Source organism: Panthera pardus, unplaced genomic scaffold, assembly GCF_024362965.1.
Source record: "Panthera pardus isolate Hobbes unplaced genomic scaffold, ASM2436296v1 HiC_scaffold_2, whole genome shotgun sequence".
NCBI lineage: Eukaryota > Metazoa > Chordata > Mammalia > Carnivora > Felidae > Panthera > Panthera pardus.
The window spans coordinates 126,276,823-126,299,450 of NW_026526765.1; the positions used below are offsets into that span (position 1 = coordinate 126,276,823).

Here is a 22,628-nt window from a genome sequence, read left to right on the forward strand (position 1 = left end):
AGTGCCTTCTTTCTTTCTGAATAGTATTCCATCCCGTGTGTGTGTGTGTGTGTGTGTGTGTGTGTGTGTGCACCTCCCCTTTCCTTTAGCCACTCATCCATCAGTGGCACCTGGGCTGCTTCCATATCTATCTGTTATATATTCCATATTTATTATAAATAATACCATAATGAACACTGGGGTGTAGACATCTTTTTGACTTGGTGATTTGGTACCCACTTCTTCTACGGCTCCGCCAGCCTATCTATTAGACAGGGTTCTGATATGCATCCGTGTGGGTCACATTTGAAGCTCATTTTTCCTCTGAGATCAGAATTTATACTGACAAGGCTGCAGGTGTATGGCAGGATTTAGTAAAGAGCTGCAAATTTCGGCCTCCATATCTTCTTAGCACCAAACCATAGGCCTCCAGAGAAATTTGAGAAGGTGTTCCTTCCTTAGTCACATCACTTAAGAGGGAGCATATTTAACAGAGATAGAAATCAGTCTGTCTCTCCATACCTCACCTGGAAATGTGGTATTAAGGCAGCGCCCCCATGGGGTCCCCAGATTAGACCAGGGCAAATTTATATTACACATTTAGAGGATTTGCTCTAGTGTTAGGCTTGGGACGGATTGCAAAAGCTGCTGGGAGGTGTCCTGAGATCTTTAGGAGCACACAGCCATGCATTTGGCTGAGGGCAAGCACCGCAGAGAGGGGGAGGGGTGGGGAAAGGGATCTTTGAAAGCTGCTTCTACCTTGGGACTTCTTGAGGAGTGCAGTCGGCCTCATCCTAACTCAGGAGAAGCTGGCTGGGCTTTTGGGTAAGCGTGCAGATCTCCAGATCACTGTCCTACTCCTGCTCTACTGCAAGGGTCCACTCTCACACAGAAAGTGCAGGCCAGAGGGGAAACAATCGAGCTTTCTGGGCCAAACACCAAGAGACTTGTTTGCACATGCCTGAACATTCATCTCGTCAGAGGTAATAGCACAGTCCTCGAAGATCTAAATTCGCAACTGCTCCTTGTTTCCAAAAAATCCTTACGAAAACGCCACTTCAAAGTCAAACAGCCCCTCAGAGATTTCTATTTCAGCTCCGAAATTTCTGATGAGAACAGCAGTTCCGCTACTTATCGGGAAAAGCATGTATCAGACACTTGTAGTAAGAAGAGGAAATGGCTTACCAAATATCAGCGTAAATTCTCCTGATTCCGTTTAATTACACAATACTCGACTTCCTCTTCCTCCGTGAACATGAACAAGCAATTGTCTGAAATTTTAAATGTACAAAACCAAAGTATTAGTAAATACTAACTAATAAATCCTAAAATTATATATGTGTGCTCTTCATGGGTAAAGACATGGGATTCCGGCTTTCCAGCCCCACCCTGTTCCCTGGAGATTCCAAGAAACTATTTTCCAAGTTCGATTCCTGACTTAACAAAACCACAGGCTGATAGCATTAACTGGTTAGCTTTTCAATCTTTGGCTGCAACCACCCAGGGTAAATTACTCCCTTATTAACATAGGGAGAATAATCATCAAGTAAAAGATCGTCTCTTGTTCTTCACCCATGATTTGTTTCAAATGCATCTATTCAGCCCACATCCAATTATTTTTCACATATGTGAACACTTAGACGTGGGAATACGCCTCTTGTTAGCTGTCATTGTGCACTGCATTTCAAAAGATTTAAAAGATCATCAAATAAAATTTAAAAGATCATCAAATAAAAATATTTAAAAGTTTAGAACAAATCTTCCTGTTGTATTCACAACTACTTTTTATCTCTTATCATAAGGTCAAGCAATAGTTCTGGCTGTTTTCCCAAACAGACATATTTTATGCGAGGCGTGAGTCACAGCAGCCTGGCTTTCCTGATTAGGGACAGCCTCCTGGAGTGAAGAATAAAATGGTTCTTAAGTTATTGGTGATGATGGACTGGGAACTAGACATTTATCCAAGTGAAGAAACACAAAATAGGAAAGTGTTGCCTACCAATTTTAAATAAAAAAGAGCTAATGGTCTTAATATGAATGTGTCGACTGAGAAGTATAGAATCATGGCAGAGCCTGGACACAACAGACATTTGCGAGGAGTTAAATCATGAATGAAATAATTTAAACTCTAGATTAAGATGTGGACATTGTAAGTGTTTCAGGAAAAAAAAAATACTGTTTTTCCTCCATCTGATGTTGTTTTCTGTGTAGTAAATTTTATGATGGTGATCTATTTAACATACGTGGGATGAGACAAAAATGATTGATGTATCGGGTGCCTGGGTGGCTCAGGTGGTTAAGTGTCTGACTTCAGCTCATGTCACGATCTTGAGGTTCATGAGCTCAATCCCTGTGTCAGGCTCCCGTGCTGACAGCTCAGAGCCTGGAGCCTGCTTTGGATTCTGGGTGTCTCTCTCTCTGCTCCTCCCCCACTCATGCTGTCTCTCTCTCAAAAAAAATAAACATTAAAAAAATTTAAAATAAATGATTGATGTATTTATATCTAGAGCCTTTGCCCTTTGATGCCCCCATCTGGGAGAGCTTCTTTTCTGCCAGACCACTTAGTGGGACTTTTGTATTTTCAAACCAAGACATCAGGTCAAGGAAGACAGAACCAGGAAGGAAAGAGGAAGAAGCAGGAGGAAAAGGAGAAAACTGGGAAGTCTTCATTGATCTGACTCAGCACTGTGCAAAAGAAATATAACATGAGCAACATATGCCACTTAAAATTTTCTACTAGCCATACTAAAAAAGCAAAAGGAGGGGCACCTGGGTGGCTCAGTCAGTTGAGGGTCCCACTTCGGCTCAGGTCATGATCTTGTGGTTTGTGAGTTTGAGCCCCACATTGGACTCGCTGTTGTCAGCGCAGAGCCCGGTTTGGGTCCTATGTCTCCTTCTCTCTGCCCTCCCCCTGCTTGCTCTCTCTCTCTCTCTCAAAAAAATGTATATATACATATATATACATATATCCCATATATATACATATATATGTACATGTATATATATATATATTATATACACATATATATGTACATTCATTTAACCCAATATATTAAAACATTATCATTTCAACTTGGAATGAATATAAAAATCAGTCAGTTATTTTAAATTTCCTTTTTAAATTTAATATCAAGCCTTCAAAATACAGTGTGTTTTTTACACTTAGTGCACATCTCCTTTCAGATCAGCCGCACTTAAAGTGCTTAACAGCCATATGTGGCTAGTGGCCACCATACTCTGGACAGCACAGATCTAGGTAATTAAATACTAAGAGGAAGAGTAGAAATGAAGAAGAAAGGCCACATGGGCTGTGGGGTTAGGTGTTTTGGCAAGGGCAAGAATTTTTTTTCTTTTTCTTTTTTTTAGAGAGCACAAGCAGGGGAGAGGGGCAGAAGTTGGGGGCGGGAGAGAGAAAGAGAGAGAGAATCTTAAGCAGGCTTGACACTCAGTGAGGGGCCCAACAGGGGGCTCAATCCCACGACACTTGGATCATGACCTGAGCTGAAATCAGGCGTCAGATGCCCGACTGACTGAGCCACCCAGGTGCCCAGGAAGGGTATGAATTTTGAAGAAATCTGTGCTAGAGAAGCTGTGAACTGTCAGGTAAAAATGTACAGAATTGCTGTGAAGCATGTACTTAGATTCCCTTCAGAATTTTCAAAGAGTAAAGAATAAAAATACTTGAGCCATTTTGAAATTAATTTAGATAGATGGTCTGTGTTTCTTGGAACTGTGCCACTTGGTCCTGGCTTTATAAAGGTTTCCTAGCCAATCATACATGGAAGGGAGGTAAATGAAAAGATGCAGGTGGTTGAGGGCAGAGGTCAGAGCTATATTATCATCTCCATCTGCACAAAGAAGGCCTGTCCTTTATCTGGCATGCGTCACAACCAACCCAGGAGGGCACAAAAATCAATCTGTTGCAAGAGAGAATATCAGTTATAATAGCACATTGTGGTTGTGGAGAAATGGTCTCAGAACCCTCGAGGGAGAGAGGCATGGCCATGTGGTATAGATCCTGACATGTGGTGTAGTGTGGGGTGGTACAGCAGCAGGGGACAGGATAAAGGACGCCTGCCACCAACAGGCCATCCTCGGGGGTTACGGACTAAAAGGGCACCACAATCAGGACATGAACAGGAGAGACTGATGCTCAGGCCTTCACATGCACCTTGAGCCCAAGAGGCATGGTAGCCCAGAACTCTGAACTCATCCTGTGTCAGATGGGAGTAAAAGTCATCCCAAATCAGGGGCGCCTGGATGGCTCAGTGGGTTAAGCATCTGACTTCCGCTCAGGTCACGATCTCCTGGTTCAAGCCCTGTGTTCGGTTCTGTGCTGACAGCTGGGAGCCTGAAGCCTGCTTCATATTCTGTGTCTCCCTCTCTCTCTGCCCCTTCCTCACTTGCACTGGGTCTCTCTCTCTCTCTCTCTCAAAAATAAATAAACATTAATTTTTTTTTTTAAGTCATCCCAAATCAGCATGTCAGCATCATTCTGATGGCCATCTTGTGAGATCCAGTGAAAGAAATACCATGCTACCCTGGGAGAGTGAACTACTCATCAGACCATCATCCTGGAACTGGGGCCTGTCCACAGGGCCCCAGGATAACCCCACGGATGTGAGTTCTCAAGTTCCTCCCAGCCTATGATTGACTCTGTAGGTGAAAGAGGGACCTAATGGAAGAAATGAGGACCAGACCACCTATAAAGGGACTGATGGCTCCAGCTCCAGTAATTTCAAGGAAGTTACTCCAAAGCATGGGGTCCCCTGAGGCATGAGGTCCAGGACAGACACTCCACCTTGCAGGACTGAAGGCATCTGGGAGGAAGCTCTGCTAGAGTAAGAGAAAATAAAGTCAGTGCAAAGAGAGAAACAGAGTGACAGCTGACAGAGACAGTCCTGCTGACACTGAACCATTCAAGTTCAAGCACAGTCACTATCAGTCTTGGCAGCCGACAAACTCCCTTTCTGACTTTAGCTGGTTCGTGTGGTGTCTCTCTCACTTACAGTTTAAAACAGCCCTGGTCAGGGGTGCCTGGGGGGCTCCGTCGGTTAAGCATCTGACTCTTGGTTTCAGCTTAGGTCATGATCTCATGTTTCGTGGGCTTGTGGGTTTGAGCCCCCTGTCAGGCTCCATGCCTGCTTGGGATTCTGTCTCTCTCCTTTCTCTCTGCCCCTCCCTGGTTCTCTCACTCTCAAAATAAATAAATAAACTAAACACACACACACACACACACACACACACACACACACAACCAAAGAGCCCTGGCCAGGGTGGAGTTGTTCAGTGCTTTCAAGCCCAGAGTTGTGGCTTCCGTCCTCCTGAGAGCCAGTCTCTCTCCTCTACAGGCCCAAACGTGCACCGGAAGGGCTAAGCAAGTGAGGTGGTAGCGAAAGAGCAGCAGAAAGTCACGTCCCTCCCTTAAAAGCAGCATGACAGTGGAAGGGTCATCCCACAGAAGGATGAGACCCTGGTTTGATCACGAGGTCTTCTCAAAATGCCTCCATGAACAGATTTCTGCCACCCTCCCCCACCCAGCTTAGAGCACCTCAGTGGCTTCATGGCACAGGTAGACTAATCCAGGTGATCTGGCCTCGGCCCACCCGCTTCTTTATTCCCACGCCACCCACTCCCCACTTCCACTCTGCGCCCTTTTAGCCATCTGGATGACTTCTTCCTCTTTCTCTAGCATGCCACGTTTAGTTCTGCCTCGGGGCCTTTGCACTAGCTGTCTCCTCCATCTGGAAGGCTCTTCCCTCTGTCTCCCTTCTTTTGTCCTCAGAACTCGCTTTAAAGGACACAGGTCTTCCCTGACCCTTATCACTCTCTATTCATTTTCATTCCTTTAACAACTGCTGCCATTTGATTTGTTGGTTGGTTGTTATCTGTCCCCTCATTAAATTCGAACTCCTTGCGGGTAGGAATCTTCCTCGTCCTGTTCACTGCTGTATCCTCAGTATCTAAAAGAATACCTGGCATAGAGTAGATGCTCAGTAAATATTTATCAACTACAGAAACCGAACACACGCAGGCCGTGTGGGTGCCTTCTGGGGAATGCTGTTCTCTCTGCTCTTTAGCGAAGTCTTGAGCTGACCTATTTATTCGGTGTAAGCAGTCGCTGCTGAGCACTGAGCATGCGCTCTGCATAGGCTGCGTCTGAGGTGAGAAGTGGACATGGCGTGCAGACTGATGGAGACACAGCCACACAGACGAATACGGGACAGTCTGGAAAATGCTGTGACCCAGCTGGGGAAGCAGAGAAGGCACAATCTTCTGCTGACCCTCAGGCAGCAAAGTCCGGGGCAGCCACAGAGAAGGATCCTTTGGGATGCGTGCGTTTCCCCCTCTTGCAACATTTCACAGATACTAAAGATAACAACAGTTCTCCCCACTTTCTTCTCTCCTGCAAGTATGGGTGCATGTGAGAGGCACCAGTATGAGCAGTTTGTCTCGGAAGAAGGGGAAACTGCAACACAACTACCAGGGAGCACTTTCGATGATCTCTCTATTGGGTTGCAGATCAACAGCCAGTTAGATTATTTATCCCCCGCACAAGGATTTTGCGTCAACCTGAGCATCTGGTTTTGGTGGTGTCTTATAATCTGCTAAATTAGCTCCCTGCCCTCCTATCCTGGTGGTGGACGGGGGTGGCGGGGTGAGGAGTTCTCACATGAGATACAGTGGAGGGAAGCAGGGCCTCCCGCTCAGGAGGACAGCCAGACAGCAGTGTCCCCACGGGGAGGACAGTCCCTGAGGCCCCAGGTCTTTATCTCACTGACCCAAGGCAGGGCAGGGTTGGGGGAGTCATACCTAAGACCAGCCTCTTCAGACAGCAGTGTGCCAGGCTGCTGTCTCCATGGGTGGTGACTCACCTCTGCCTGCCAGACGCTCACGGAGAATATGGAATTCTGAACACAGGAAGAAACTCTACCTGGAGCAGAGGAGGATCCAGGCCAGGTCCCGAGGTCTCCGCATACCCTGATGTATCAGAAGTTACTCACTCGAGCCTTAGACCTCTTGTCTAAACTTGGCCTAACAAAAGGGTCATGGCTTATTGTCAGAAGGAAGCAACACCCAACTCCTTAGGGCTAAATTATGAATCAATTATAAAAGGGAGAATGGACTTTTCCCTTTTGAAAAGGCTCTGACATCCATTTTCTGCTACACTGAACACATAAATGCACACAGGCGGGATGATTCAAACAGACAAGACCTTTGTAAACTTCATGCTCATATCGTTTACAGGCCATTATGCGTAAGGAAATCTAGGAGACAAAGAGACAAGCAAGAGACATGGAGCTGAGCAGCCCTGGAGGTATGCAGGCACTCCCAGCACGGAGGCAGGACTCAGGGAGGGGTCTGTAGTTTCTGCTTCTTTGGCCTTTAGAGGTGATCCCTCAGTCCAAGGGCAGCCCATCCCTCCTTTCTACAGAATTCCCACTGAATCACAACAGCTGAGAAAGATGAAGAATGTTGGAGCGGGAGGCATACTGGAACTCTCTAGACCAATTCCCTCATTTGTAAACAAGGGAAGAGAGTTCCAGAAGGGAGCCCTGCCTTGTCCGAGGTCACACAGCAAGTCCATGCTGGACGCAGGAAGGAGAAGCCAGGGTGCCCGAGTCCCAGCCTGCTGTACTCCCAGGGCACCCATCAAAATACACTGTCTGGGATTGTGGGTTATTTTCCACATGTACCTGTCTTAGCCCCTTAATGAGACTCTAATCTTTGTTGGCTGCTTGCAGCGCTTTATTCTTTGTGAGCCCCGATAGCTCCTTAATCAGAAGCTTCCTTAGAACTCGAGTTTTTAAATGATGCTTGGTTAATAGCTCCCTAACAAGCCCTTCCCAACTTCTCATGAAAATACCTAAGATTGGAAACATTGGAAACAGTAAAAACATCATTCAGTGAGTTAAGATCAATATTCAAACAAATGCCAGGCAATGAACTGGATTAAAAGTGCCACGTCAGGGGCACCTGGGTGGCTCAGTCAGTTAAGCGTCCGACTTCAGCTCAGGTCACGATCTCGCGGTCCGTGAGTTCGAGCCCCGCGTCGGGCTCTGGGCTGATGGCTCAGAGCCTGGAGCCTGCTTCCGATTCTGTGTCTCCCTCTCTCTCTGCCCCTTCCCCGTTCATGCTCTGTCTCTCTCTGTCTCAAAAATAAATAAAACGTTAAAAAAAAAAAAATTAAAAAAAAAAAAAAAAGTGCCACATCAGGACCTCTCATTCCATGAGCCAAGATCCCTAAAACCAGAACCACAGGGCTGACCTGTCCGAAATAGCAGGACACCATCCAGAGTGCTGCGTCCATGGGCACCCCTCTCTTCATGTCCTGGGAAACGGGGGTGGAGAACAATGAGGCTCCACAGCAGCCCAGGACGGGAGTCTTCACAGATACGACATGACAGTCACAGCCTGCAGATGGCACAGCCCATAGGCAGGCACGCCAGGGCACCGTTCTTTCTACATTCTCCATGTCTCCGCTGCGTCAGAGAGCTATCCAGCGGGGCAGGAGAAGAAGGATTTCAGTTAACAGATACTCAGTAAATGCTACCTGATGGTCACTCGGAGCAAGACCGGGAAGTTGCACCACAATCTATGACTCAACTCCTGGAAAGGACTTTTGACAGACACCACCCCCAATGACGGGGGCAGCAATAAGCCTAAGCCCCCACGACCTCTCTTATGGAAAGTAATGGATCGAGATAGACTTCTCACTGTGGAGAAAGGCTGGAGGGGGAGAAGCAACAACACGAAAATAACATCTGAGGAAAAAGCACTCAGGTTTGCAATTTAGAGGTTTTTAATGCAATACCAGACAAAAACCTACCTCCCAACCCTGCATTAGGGGTGCAGGAAGCAGAGCTGAGACCATAGAACCATGAACGAGTAACATGGAGGACAAGCATGGAAATAGAAGACAATGCAGAGAAGACAGGCAAAGTGATGGAAATAAAAAGGAAGAGGGGTGCCTGAGTGGCTCAGCTGGTTGAGCGTCCAACTCTTGATTTTGGCTCAGGTCATGATCTCAGAGTTTGAGAGTCTGAGCCCTGAGTAGGGCTCCAGGCAGACAGAATGGGGAGACTGCTTGAGATTCTCTCTCTCCCTCTCTCTCTCTGCCCCTACTCACTTTGTGCTCTCTCTCAGGAAAGGAAGGAAGGAAAGGAAGGAAAGGAAGGAAAGGAAAGGAAAGGAAAGGAAAGGAAAGGAAAGGAAAGGAAAGAAAGGAAAGGAAAGGAAAGGAAAGGAAAGGAAAGGAAAGGAAAGGAAAAGAAAGAAAGAAAGAAAGAAAGAAAGAAAGAAAGAGAAAAGGAAAGGAGGAAAGAAGGAAGGGAAGAAAGGAAAGGAAAGGAAAGGAAAGGAAAGGAAAGGAAAGGAAAGAAGAGGAGAGGTTGTGTCCTCCTTGACTATCTCACCAAATTCAAGAATTATAGAACGTCTTAAGGAAGAAACTTGTACAACCAGAACCAAAGCAATGATGAAAGAATTAAAGACAACTTTATTTAGTATGCAATTTGAAGGGGCTCATTACATTCTAAGGAAAAATAAACTGAAAGAGGGCTGTGCAGAAAGGAGTTAATAAAGCAGACTGAAGCCGCTGCCCTTAGGAAGCCATGCTGGCTGGTATCTGGGAACTTGGCTGGTAACTAGTTCCCTACACTGACAGAAAACTTCGCCTAACTGGAAAGAGTGGCTCACAGTGCCTGAACTGTTTTTACAAATGCTGGGGTATATGCTGACACCTGCTTTCCTTCTGGGAGTCTGGAATTTTGGTCCACGCTAGCTGGAGGGCCTATATGATCAGATGCCAATAAAAAAGTTGAGAATGGAGTCTCTAATGGGCTTCCCTGGGCAGACACATCACACATATGTTGTTCCGTTTTCCTTGCCAGGGGAAGAGTGAGCTCTCTGTGACCCCTAAGAGAAGGGAGAGAGGAAAAAGAAGCCTATATTCCGCCAGACTTGCTTGTGCCTTTGCCCTTATAAGCTAGCTGCATATTCCTATGGCTTTGCTATAATATATCTTAGCCACAAGGATACTTCAGGCCGAGTTCTGGGAGTCATTTTGGTGAATTTCCAAACCTAGTGATGGATGGCCTTCAGGACCCATCACACAGGGGCTTCATTTAAAACACATTCTAGCAAAATATTTGAATATTAAGAATAATTTACTTTTACATTATAGGCATCAAGGAAGAAAAAACAACTTCTTATAAAGAACATAAAATATTGATTGGCCTTAGACTTCTTTTACCACTCTCTGTGGAGCAGCCTTCAGAGGGTTCTGGAGGGAAAAAGTGGGGACCCAATCATTTTGCAGTCTTTGGAGCAAGGGCAATAGACATTCCTGGACGCGTAAGCATGCAAAACAGACTTAGGCTGGTGGCTGAGATCATGAACTCCAAGAATGTGAGAATGGGGAGTTGTGGATATGCACTTCTTCTTTTCTGGAGATCCCAAACTCAAAATCCAGTTGGGTTGCTTTGGTGGAGAGTTCTGCCACTTCACCTCATCTCTTCACTTATTTTCCTCAGCTGTTTTTCAGCTTGTGCAGTTTTGCTGAGGCTAAGAAATGGATTTTTTGGTGCTGTATCTCTCACGTCACATCTAGGAAGAATCTTCTGCCATGGTTGATGGCCACGGAAACTATCGGGTAGTATACGTCTATTCTTAATGATTGCTGAAGTTGATGGCCAGGAATAGGCCTCAGTTTATGAGACTTACTATACTGAGGATTGTTGTGCTGGGGAGGAAACCGAGCCACATGGGCACTCCAGAGGAAAGAAGAAGGGGACCAGTGAGTGATGTCTGTCTTGGGGAATCCAATGGAACATGGCAGTAAATGTGTCATACATTTGTTATCTCTGATTACATACTCAATATACTGCGATTTAAAAAAAATTAATAAACCGAAAAATCTTAATTTTGTCCATGAAAGAATAGTTGGTCTCACAGTGTAAGAAAAAAGAGCATTTACATTTCAAGAAGCTAGAGCAAAAGTTTTGGGGAAAAAAATTCTCCCATTAAATGACTTGGGTCATTTTGTGTGTGTGTGTGTGTGTGTGTGTGTGTGTGTGTGTGTGTGCGCGCGCGCGCACATGCGCGTGCACCTGCATGTTTTAACATATTTGGAAAGTTAATAAACTACTCAAATGCAATGATTATCTGTCATCAAACCCTTCTTAAAACAGTTTTTGATTTGGACCTCGGTTTCCTGGTTAACTATGCTTTCAAAAGCAATTATGTAGTAGATCTCAACTGTATAAAAGTAACCCGTATGACAAACTCATTGCAAACTGACCGAAGTGTTAATCAAAGTTACCTCTGGAGGGTGGACTTCCGAAGGATTTTTAATTTTCTTCTCATCTTTATCCTGGCTAATTCTCTGTGTTTCTGCTTGCCATGAGACCCATTCTCCACGTCTCTCGACCTCGGTCTGTGAACTTGGATCTGTAACCTCTATAGGACACAGTACCCAGGCTCTCTGCTCTGGCTTCTGGTTGGGTTTTGCCAATGAGCGTGTCTGGAATAGATTAAAGGAAGGAAAAAAAGAGAGGCCAAGGAAATGTAACATTGGAGTAACACTGGCATTCAGTGGTATTTCTCAACAGTATGGTGGATCACTCATGTACATATTTTACTGTTCCTTCCTGTCTTTTGGATACCTTTCCCCATGTATATAAGTAAATGAGGCCATCTATAAAGGTTTTGCAAGTTGGAATCTACCCCATACTTGTTGACCTATAAGATTTCTATTCCTTTCCATGGAGAAGAAATTGAGAAGGCATGGAGGCACCTGGATTGGGGACTTGAGGCTGGGATCAGGATGGCACTCCTTGCTTCTGAGCTCTGTGGCAGAATATAGATGATATCTTAACTCTGAACATGTAGAAACTGGGTGCAGTTCTATGTTAAAAAGTGCTTCAAGTCATAAAATGTTAGCTTTATAATGATTATGAAGAAAATTAAGCAACACTTTCTGATATTTAAAGAAAATACATATGAATTCCATTCATAAGGTAAGAAATGGTGATATCTTCCTTAGAAGTTTGACAAATCACACCAAAAAATAAACACATAAACATTTCTTTCTCCTGTAGTTGTGTGATAAGATAAAACAACATAACTGTGTCAGTCTACATCTCCGTTTCAGGATCGATGTGTTACTGGGTTGTGTTTTCCTGGGTAATTAGCTGGTATGGTTTCATTTCACTCTCTTCTATCACTGAGTCACCCACTCTGACATCTCAGTGCTTTAGTTCATGTTGTAGCAAGTTTAATTTTAAGCAACAGGATAAAATCCACATTCAACATGAATGTTTATGTCATATTGCTGAGGAGACAGAAGGAAGTTAAAAAAAAAAAAAAGTAAAGGAAGCAGGCACAAAGAAAAAGATCAATAAATCAGCTGCATAACATTTTCAAGCCTCTAACGAAAATGCAAAAACATCCTAAGGTAAACCGAATTGAATTTTATCTTAGGATAAAACTGACTAAAAGCAAGACAAACTGAGATACCTATCTGCAATCCAGAAAGCAGAGGATTAATATCCTTAATCTAATAAGTTTCTGCAAGTCAATCTAAAAATAAATCACACACACAGTAGAAAACTAGGTAAGGAGCATAAGCAGTAAATTTACAAAAGAATAAATTAAAATTGACAATGAATAAATAAGAAAGTTCATTGCTTGATCACTAAAAAAATAAGTTAAAAGTTTAAAAGTTAGATATAAATTTTTTAAAATGCTGGGGTGCCTGGGTGGCTCTTGGTTTTAGCTCAGGTTATGATCTCATGGTTCATGAGTTTGAGCCCTGCGTTGGGCTCCATGCTGACAGCAGAGAGCCTGCCTAGGATTTCTCTCTCCCTCTTTCTCTGCCCCTTCCTGGCTTGCTTTTCTCTCCTCTCTCAAAAATTAATTAACTAATTAATTAATTAAACAAACATTAAAAAAATAATAAAATAAAAATGCTTGCCAGTTTGATAGAAGATTATAATACTGAATGTTGCAGGTATAATTTTTCTTAAAGGTGATTTGCCAGTCTTTCAAAACTCTTTCATGTGTGTGTGTGTCCATTCACACAGAATTCCACTACCATCAGATAACGGGAGGTGGGCTTAAAAAATCTGTACTGACTGATCATCTCAGGATCACAATGGCAAAATCTGTAACAATCCAAAACCAGGGAAGCGGCTACAAAGGTTAAGATAAGTCTGTGCAGTGGGATATAGGCAACTGTAAAACCCATGTGTAGAGGGCTATCAAAAGAATGAGAAATTAGTCCCAATTTGTTGTTCAGTGAAAAACTGGACACACATTAGTCTGTATCCCACACAGATGTGTATCGTGAGGTGGTTTGGAGCTGTGGAATCTGCAGAGCCCAGCCTGCTACTGAATCCTGGCCCCACCATCGCCTTGGGAAGTCCTGGGCAGATTTCCTGCCCCTTCTAAACTGCAACGCCTTCATTTGTAAAAATGGTGGTAATAAAAGTGTTGACGTAACAGGGCTGTACTATATGCAGCCTGAGAGCATCCAGGCAAAGTACTTAGAATGATGCCTAAATCAGAAGTGTATAATTAGGTCATTAATGTCTTTAAAAACAATGCTGAAAAACATTCACGGAAAATAGACTGGCAGAACACATACTGACCCTTGGTAGTGGGACTGTCACGAGTTTTCGCTTCTTTTTACTCTTCTGGGTTTTGTGCATCAAATGCAGATTACATTTATAATGTTAAAACACACATACAATAAATACCGCTTTTTCAAGAGGTTACCAGGAGTCTTGAGGAAACAGCTGAAAGCCATCTTTCTAGGAAGAAAAGAAAGAAGAAATGGTCAGATGAGGGGGAACCACCCCCACACTCTAGGAAAGCAGATCCCAGCCTCTGGGGCCACTCCCCAGCCTGCCAGGCAGCAGGCCCGGGGTCACCGCTGCGGCCGCTCTGGGGGCAGGCTGCACACTGGCCCATTGTGTTCCATGGCGGCACCGCGGTCAATGAGAAGCAGATGGCCCAGACGCCCTCGCACGCTGTGCTTCCCCTCCTCACACACCTCAGATGCGGGCCGGCTTTGAGCCCCCGGCAAGGCAATCTGCTTTTCATTTTATAGGCAGAGAAAAGCTGCAGAGGAAGGAGGGCGGGAGGCCATAGTTTTGAAAGTGTCAGGGGAGTTGATGTAACAATGATTCAATTCTCTCCTATTCTGAAAGGCAAGGCCGTGCAACCTCCCTGGGTGCCTGCCTTGGCTGAGCTGTAAACTCAAAGCCCATCTTGCACTGCCTCAGGCGGAAGCAAGTCGACCCCTGAACCCATGGTCTGCACCCCGCGGCTCTAGGCTTTTAGGACCAGCAAGGGAAGAATTCAAACTGGGGCTTCTTCAGTTTGCATTGTGTACAGGAGCTAGGAAGGAAGGTGGAGGGGCCGGTGGGTAGCAGGCCTTGCACCCTGCAGTGAAGGGAATCATTATAAGCACTGGCAACAAACAGGTAGCCATCCTGCACGTGGGGCTCTTCCTTCCCCTTGCCTTGAGGCACCATGCTTTCCTGGGTGGGGCATGGGCTCTGGAACCAGCTGTCCTGTCCAGGATTTCATCCCAGCTCTCTGCTTACTTGCTGCGTTACGTTAGGCCAGCTACCTAAACGCCATGAGCCTCGATTTCCTCATCAGACAGATGGGCATGAGACTTCTGTTACCACATAGGAAATATCATGCAGGAGATAATCCATAGCAGGTGTCTACAGAGTAATTGGCACACAATAAGTGTTTGTTAATGACTGGCTATCATTGTTATAATTGCCAGATTCTCGCTGTTTTATTTCCCTCCTCTTTACACCACAGCATAACTGACACCACGGCATGCTCTTGTGCCTTATTTCTTCCCATAGCAGCAACTATTTTCAGTCTTTCCTTGAGGCTGGTCCCTGCCTATGTGCCCCACATGGATCTCCACCTGCAGTCACCAATGATTTATGCTGTCTTTGGGAGGAGTCCGGATTGTTGTATATGATCACTGTGTGACAGTCCAATAAGGCCCTGTGTTTCCCCCCATCAGGCAGTTGTGTAGCAGGGACAACAGTCTTGAGAGCCAGATGGAGGCTTGTAGATAGTCCCAGTAGAGAGGCATCCCCTGAAGCCCTCAGATATGAGGGAGCAGGAGAAGAAAGCCCTTAGTGGAGGGTTGCAAAGGCAGGTCTACGAAGAAAAGGGGGAAACAGTCCTCAGAGGAAGGGAAGCAAACAAGGAGCATTGGACAAGACGTCAGAGAAGGGACAGACCTTCAAAATGCTCAGGAAAGAGAAACAGTTCAGTGGCAGAAAAGAGAGATCTAAGAGAGAGACATAGTCAACACGCAAGTCTGTAAACACAAGAATCATAAAGTCGTCAACATGATGGACAAATTACAGGTGCAGGAAAAGAAAAGAGCCAGGGTCTGTGTTGACTGCACGGTAATTGAGATTTTCAGAAAGTGGGGACAGGGAAACTGCATCAAGCACATCCAAATCAGGAGAGGGTGCACCTGCCTGGCTGCTTTCCCCAAATGTGCTAATTACACATATTTGTTCTCAAACAAAAATAGCTTATTTGTCATAATGGCCAAGGTCCCAGGGTGTGAGAAAGCATCTTCTCAGTGAGCAGGTGGGTAGTCCTGCTTGAATGACAGAAAGAAAATACAAGATGACATAGCAACACCATCACTTTTCATGAAGGTTTTTGGATTGGGTCCTACAGGTATATCTCACAGAAGAAAATGGATCAGGCTAAGGTGAGAAGTTCCATAGACAACAACCTAAATGTCCATCAATAGATGAATGGATAAGGAAAATGTGCTATAGTCAGATACAATGGAACATTATTCAGCCATAAAAAAACAGTGAAATCTTGCCATCTGCAACATGGATAAAACTTGAGGGCAATACACTAAGTGAAATAAGACAGAGAAAGGCAAATACTGTATGATTGCTCTTACACGTGGAATCTTAACAGAAACAAAAAACAAAACCAAGTTCATAGATACACAAAATAGATTCGTGGTTGCCAGAGACAGGGGGCCTACGGGGTAAACAAAATGGGTGAAGCACATTAAAAGCCATAAACTCCCGGGGCTCCTGAGTGGCTCACTCAGTTAAGCCTCTGACTTCAGCTCAGGTCATGATCTCGCAGTTCATGGGTTCAAGCCCCGTGTCAAGCTCTATGCTGACAGCTCAGAGCCTGGAACCTGCTTTGGATTCTGTCTCCCTCTCTTCTGCCCCTCCCCTGTTCATACTCTGTCTCTCTCTCAAAAATAAATAAACATTTAAAAAATCTATAAACTCCCAGTTATAAAATAAATAAGTCATGGGGATGTCATATACAGCATGCCAACTACAGTTAATAATACCACACTGCATATTTGAAAGTTGCTAAGAGAATAGATCTTAAAATTTCTCATCACGAGAAAAAAATTGATAACCATGTATGGTGATACATGTGGTCATAAAATTATGCAAGTATTGAATCATTATGTTGTAATGAAACTAATATTGTGGGTTAACTAGGCTTCAATTAAAAGAGAGAGAAGGTGGCAGCAAGATTAACATTGATACTGTCCTTTGTATCAGCCAGGGATAGGCTAGGTTATGCTGCAGTAACAAACAACCCCAAATCTCAGGATCTTTAAACAACAAAGGTTTATTTTTTGTTTATGCCACAGTCCAAGGTGGGTTGGCTGGGGCTTTGCTATCCTCACCTAGGGACCCAGGCTAAAGGAGCAGCCACTGTCTCAAATCTTATTAGTCACTGTGGCAGAGGAAAAAAGAGCGACACAAAACACACACACTGGCTCTGAAAACTCCCACTCAGAATTATAGACGTCACACCTGCTCACATTCCATTGGCCAAAGTAAGCAGTCCTACCATGTGCTGCTGAGAAGGAGAGGAAAGGGTGTATGTGTGGACAGCCCTAACAACTACACCAACCACCCATTCCACAACGTACCCACCTGTTGTCACTTGGCTGTCCTCTCCCTCAGCACACACCCTTCTCAATGACAGTCAGCCATCTTTGCCCAGCAGGTCACCACAATCTTTCAGTCACATTTTGGAGGAGAGGATTGGTAACAGAGCTTCCACCTTGAGTCCATAATCATAAAGGAAGGGAAAACACAGAGCAGAACCTCTGAGAGGACCTAGCCGACAACTCCTCACTTATAGGTGGAGGAAACGGGGAGTCAAAAGAGAAACCAAACCACGTGTGGTAGGCAGAATTCGAAGATGGCTCCCAGCCACCCACTCCTTGGTGTACATCCTGCCTGATCTCCTCCCCTTCAGCATGAGTGGGATCTATAAATATGATATCAGTCCAATGATTACATTACTTTACACGGCAAAAAGGGGTTCTACAGATGTAATTAAGATCACTGGAGTCAACTGAAAGGGAGGTTATCCTGGGTGAAGCTGACTTAATCTGGAGTGCCCTTAAAAGAGACAAAGTGACAGCAGGCTCTCTCCTGTTGGTTTGGAAGAAAGCAAACAGCCATGTTGTGAATTACCTATGGAGGGGGCCACCTGGCTGGAATCTGAGGGCAGCCCCTAGATCAGCAAGGAAGTGGGGACCTCAACCCTACAAGTGCAGGACTCGAACTGTGTCAACACGCTGAATAAACTTGGAAGAGGATCCTGAGCTCCAAATGAGAACACAGCCTCAGCCAACACCTTGATTTTAGCCTGATGAGACCATGAGCTGAGAACTCTACTTAACCTATGTCCCAACTACTGACTCAGAAAACCGTGCAATTAAAACAAAACAAAACAAAACGTGTTGTTTCAGCCACTGATTTTGAAGTAATTGTTATGCACCAACAGAAAACTAATACACCATGACAGAGGTATGTTGTGCGACTTCCCGCCCCCATTGTGTCTCGGCCGCACTCTATGACCAGGCATGTTTTGCAGCTGGGGAGGCCACCCTTGAAGCTGGCAAGAAAATGAGCTCAAATGAACACCTACTGTTTGTTATCTCTATTCTTGCACTCTTTGCTCCATTCAAGCTAATCTGCCCACGAATGATGGGAATCTTTCAAAAATACAGCTTTTGCCCTTCCCTGCTCAAAACCTACAGCACCTCCATTCTTTTTGCTTGGGACATCAATTCTGAGCTTCTAATCCCAGTGTTCAAGGCCTTCCAGCCCTTTTCTCTCCCTCTCACTGAACACAACTTCTCTATTCCAGGTCTGATGGAATCCGCATGGCCCTTCCCGCCTGCCAGGATTGCTCCCTCCTGTGTTCCACTCCTGTCTACTCCCAGGAGCACTTCCCCTGCCCCTTGCTCCTTAGTCCCCATTCACTTGATGGAGCTTTAACATACCACCCCCTCAGATAAAATAACAGTGACTCCCTCCCACTGTACTCCCTCACTCTCTGACTGTTCTATCACACCTGGTACAACTGTTAAGCATCCCTGCAGTTGATTACAACCAATAATACACCTCCACGAATATCGCATCATTTAAACCTCTTCCTGCCAAGATTTCAAGCTCTCTAAGGGCAACAGCCATGGTTACTCCAGGTGCTACATCCAGAATCAGAAAAGGCATTTGTAGTCATAATACCCCCTACACTGGACACACAGGTAAAGAGATGAACCAATCGTGCGATTTCCATACAATGGAATACTGCTCAGCTAAAGCAAGGATAAGTTACTAATAACATGCTATCATATGGATGAATCTCAAAGACATTATGCTGACCAGAAGACAGGAAAATAAACATACTGTATGATTTATGTGTATAAAAATCTAGAAAACGCAAAACTAATCTGTACTGACAGAAAGTAGATATGTAGCTGCCTGGGGCTAGGGGTCAGGGGGATGACTGCCAAGGGGCACAAAGAACCATGTGGGGTGATGGAAATGTTCTGTATTTTGATTGTGGTGCTGGCTACAGGGAAGTATACATTTATCAAAAGTCATCCAATTGTATTTTTAAAATGGATGCATTTTGGGGGGCGCCTGGGTGACTCAGTTGGTTGAGCCTCTGACTTCGGCTTTGGTCATGATCTCATGGTTTGTGAATTTGAGCCCCGCATCAGTCTCACTGCTGTCAGCGCAGAGCCTGCCTCGGATCCTCTGTCCTCCTCTCTCTCTGTCCCTCTCGTGCTCACGCTATCTCAAAAATCAATAAAACATTTAAAAGATAAATAAAATGGATGCATTTTATGATACGTAAGTCATGCCTCAAGACTGACTTAAAAAGAAAAAATCTTTGTATATTCGTAATCAACTAAGACTTTGTTGGCAACGTCATAGGCCATACCGTTCTGAAATGGAGATGTGCACGTGATTTGTAAAGGGTGAGCCCGGGAAAATGCCTGGGGACTCATGTTGGAGGCAGCCAGCCCCTAGAACGCTGATAACGCCGTCTCTCCCAGACAGATGAGCTCCTAGGCTGAGACCAAAATGTGGCTTATAAGGTGAACTAACCGACTTAAAACAGTGTCCACTCAGCAACAAAAGCCCAGAAAAAGGAGAGAGAGGAAAACAGAGAGGGGCCAGGTGTTCTGAAAGAGAAGCCTGGATTTGGAGGTTCAAAGATGGTCTGGCCACCCCCAAGCTTACCCCATGCCATGCAGCAGGTAAGCCATGCAGAGGTCTCACCATGGCTCAGAGGGAAGAGCTTTCAGGACATACCATGTTGCTCTGAATCCACACGTCCCGGCCACCAGCCTGATTACAGTCTGAACAGGGGGCATGGGGTTTCCCACCAATGAAAGGCATCCTCACCAGGATCAAGGGTCAGAGGGCCATTGCCCAGGTCCTGCTGCCTGGTGCGGCCTGTGGCTAGCCAGCCACTACCCCACTTCCCACTGTCACTCAGGATACTGCCCACGAGATGAGGTTCAGCAAAGGCATTGGCTGGAAAGCAAGGAGACGGCAGCAGGATTCTAGACATGGAGAGAACCAGGTAAAAAGAAAACATCCCCATCTTTGGAAGCAAAGAGCTCACACCTGAGCAACTAGCACCCCTAACTGTAAAGAGGCAGAAACCAAGTCCTGGGGTTAAAACAGAGAGCGCTTACACATGGGCTGGTGGCTTGTGAGAAGTGGAGAGTCTCAGGAGGTCGTGGGCACTGGGAAGAGGAAGAAGGCCGTGAGCTGAGCAGTGGTTAGTGGCAGCAGCGGAGACTAAAAGAGGAAGAGTGGGTGATGATGAGGAAAGACAAGTGCAAAGCGGCTTTAGGGTCTAGTAGGATCACGGGGCCTGTTTATACAAATGGCTATCAGATGGCCCCTCTACCTGACCAAACTCCAAATGCTCCTCTTCTCCCCCTGAACACGATCAACAGCACCACCTTGTATCAGGGCCCCCAACCTCACACTCATCGGCGTGGCCCTGACCCACTTAACCCAGCAGTCTGGACTCTGCCCACCCCTCCCTGGGGAGACTGCTAGAATCACCTCCGGCCACCCCACTTGCTGAATTGTGCCAATAGGTGCTTAGTCACAGACAAGAGAACCAACACATATTAAGTATTTCTTATCCTAGACATTTTAATTACAATTCTCATAACAACCCTGGGAGGAAGGAAGTCCTAGGTCCACTTTGCTGACGAAGAACCTGGGGCCCAGAGGGTTTGACTAATTTGCCCAAACCTAAACAGCTGGTGAGGGCCCCCTGCCATGATTCAAACCTCTTCCCTCTCCTCTCTCCTGATCTAAGGCAGGCGCAAACACAATTCCATTCAATGCATTTCCCTGATTGAAATCCTTCAGTGACTCCCCAATGCCTACAGCTGGTGTTTCTAAAAGTATTTTCCATGGTTATAGACTATTTTCTCCAAAACCCATTGACACAGAACACTAACCTATCACACAGATGGGAGCAGGTGTGAGGGGGGTGAGGCCCGCATGCCCGGTCTGCTTTCCCAGTGACCTCTCCGCTCCAAGCCTCAATCTCCTGTCAGTCTGTTAAAGACAAAACTCTTTGATTGGACCCCTGGCCTCTTCCTGAACTTCCTATTTTAATGAATGGTCAGACCATCCATGCAGGAACCTGAGTGCCACTCTTCTTTCCGTCTTCTCATTCCCTCACCTTCCATACGTGATCAGAAAGCCCACTTGGTTGGCCTTCCACATCTCCCTTGAACTAGCCTCCTGCTCTTCATTCACAGCGCAAACACCCCATCACCCAAGCCCAAGCTATTACCGTCTCTCACCCAGAACAGTGGCACAGCCTCCCCACCCCTACCTGTGTACCCTGAGGGTGTAGTCTACTCCCCACACAGCAGCCAAAGTAAGTTAACACAAAATTCCCAGCCAAAGAAGAGGGCCACTCTGACACAGGAACTTGCAGACCTTTGAGTGGCATTGCCCTTCCCCTCAATCAAATGTGGCCATACATTTCTCCTTATTTTTATTTAAAATACTTATGAGGTGCCTGGCTGGCTCAGTCGGTTAAGCATCTGACTTGGGCTCAGGTCATGATCTCACAGTTCGTGAGTTTTGAGCCCCGCATTGGGTTCTGTGCTGACAGTTCAGAGCCTGGAGCCTGCTTCTGATTCTGTGTCTCCCTCTCTCTCTGCCCCTCCCCTACTCACGCTCTGTCTCTCAAAAATGAATAAACATTTTTAAAAAAATTTAAAAATATACTTTTACGACTTTGAGCAGAGACTATCAACCAAAAAAGTAAGCTGAGAGCCAAAAGGGTAGGGTGCTGGTTACTTGATTTGTGGTGTGACCACTGAGTTCCATCAGACATAGAACAGAGTTAATGGAATCTGTTCCTTCTCTCTTGCCTGCAGTTTTCATAGAAATAAATTATGTAAAATATTCAGAATTACAAGGAACATATATATCTACAGCACTCTTGTGATTCAATGATGTGAGATAATAAACGTGGTTGACAATATGAGGTTCTAAGATTTAAAACAAGTTTGATGATGTAATTAAGTACCTATCTTTCCCCTTTTACTCATGTTTAGAATGAGATCCCTCTCGGACTCTATCTGTGTTTATACATGGAGTTGGCCACAAATCATATAAATCATGTGAAGATTTGGAGATGTTACTGGGTAGCTGGAATTCTGTTAGGACTACATTTTAATGGAAAAATGACACGGAGCAGACTTCCTACATGCTTCAGAGATAGAGTAATATAGCTACTTGAATATTTATATTCCAGATAGGCTGATTTGTAATCAATGAACCTGATTGCTTACTGTCTGCTCTTGGATGAGTCAGACAGCCGAGGGGGTAGGCATTTCTGGGCAGGAGGGGAGTGAGCCACTGGAGAGAAAGTTTCCAGTATCTTCTCTGTCGGGGTGGTCTTGCGCCCTTTCTCCTTTTGCCGGCTGACAGAGTGCATCTCCCATGGGCTTTCAGCCTCAGAAACTTTTGCTTGCAAGGAGGTGGTAAATGTGAGCTAAACCTGAAACCCCACCAATGACAGAAAAGAGATCTGTGGCTGTGTACATTTCAAAGGTTTTTGAAATCATCTGTTTTGTTGGTGTTGACTTCTTAGAGCCTGTTTCATCTGAAGTCTTTGTTTTGGACAATTTTCTAGAAATGATTTTCTAGGGAGGCAGAATGTCCTTCTGAAGATGCCTATGCTTCTGAGACAAAGTAGGTGACGTTCTGCTTCATGTAGATTCTGGCTCCCGTGTTTTTATCTTT

At 45.2% G+C, this 22,628-nt stretch overlaps 1 long non-coding RNA gene across 1 annotated transcript; it reads right to left on the reverse strand.

Moving 5' to 3' along the window:
• Window positions 1-1,011: 1,011 nt before the first annotated feature.
• LOC109250811 (uncharacterized) lies at window positions 1,012-20,140 on the reverse strand. Its single transcript, XR_002073197.2, has 5 exons — window positions 20,036-20,140; window positions 13,632-13,793; window positions 11,303-11,503; window positions 8,249-8,475; window positions 1,012-1,250 (listed from the first exon to the last, which is right to left on the reverse strand). It is a non-coding gene; the product is annotated as an uncharacterized LOC109250811 (long non-coding RNA).
• Window positions 20,141-22,628: the final 2,488 nt, after the last annotated feature.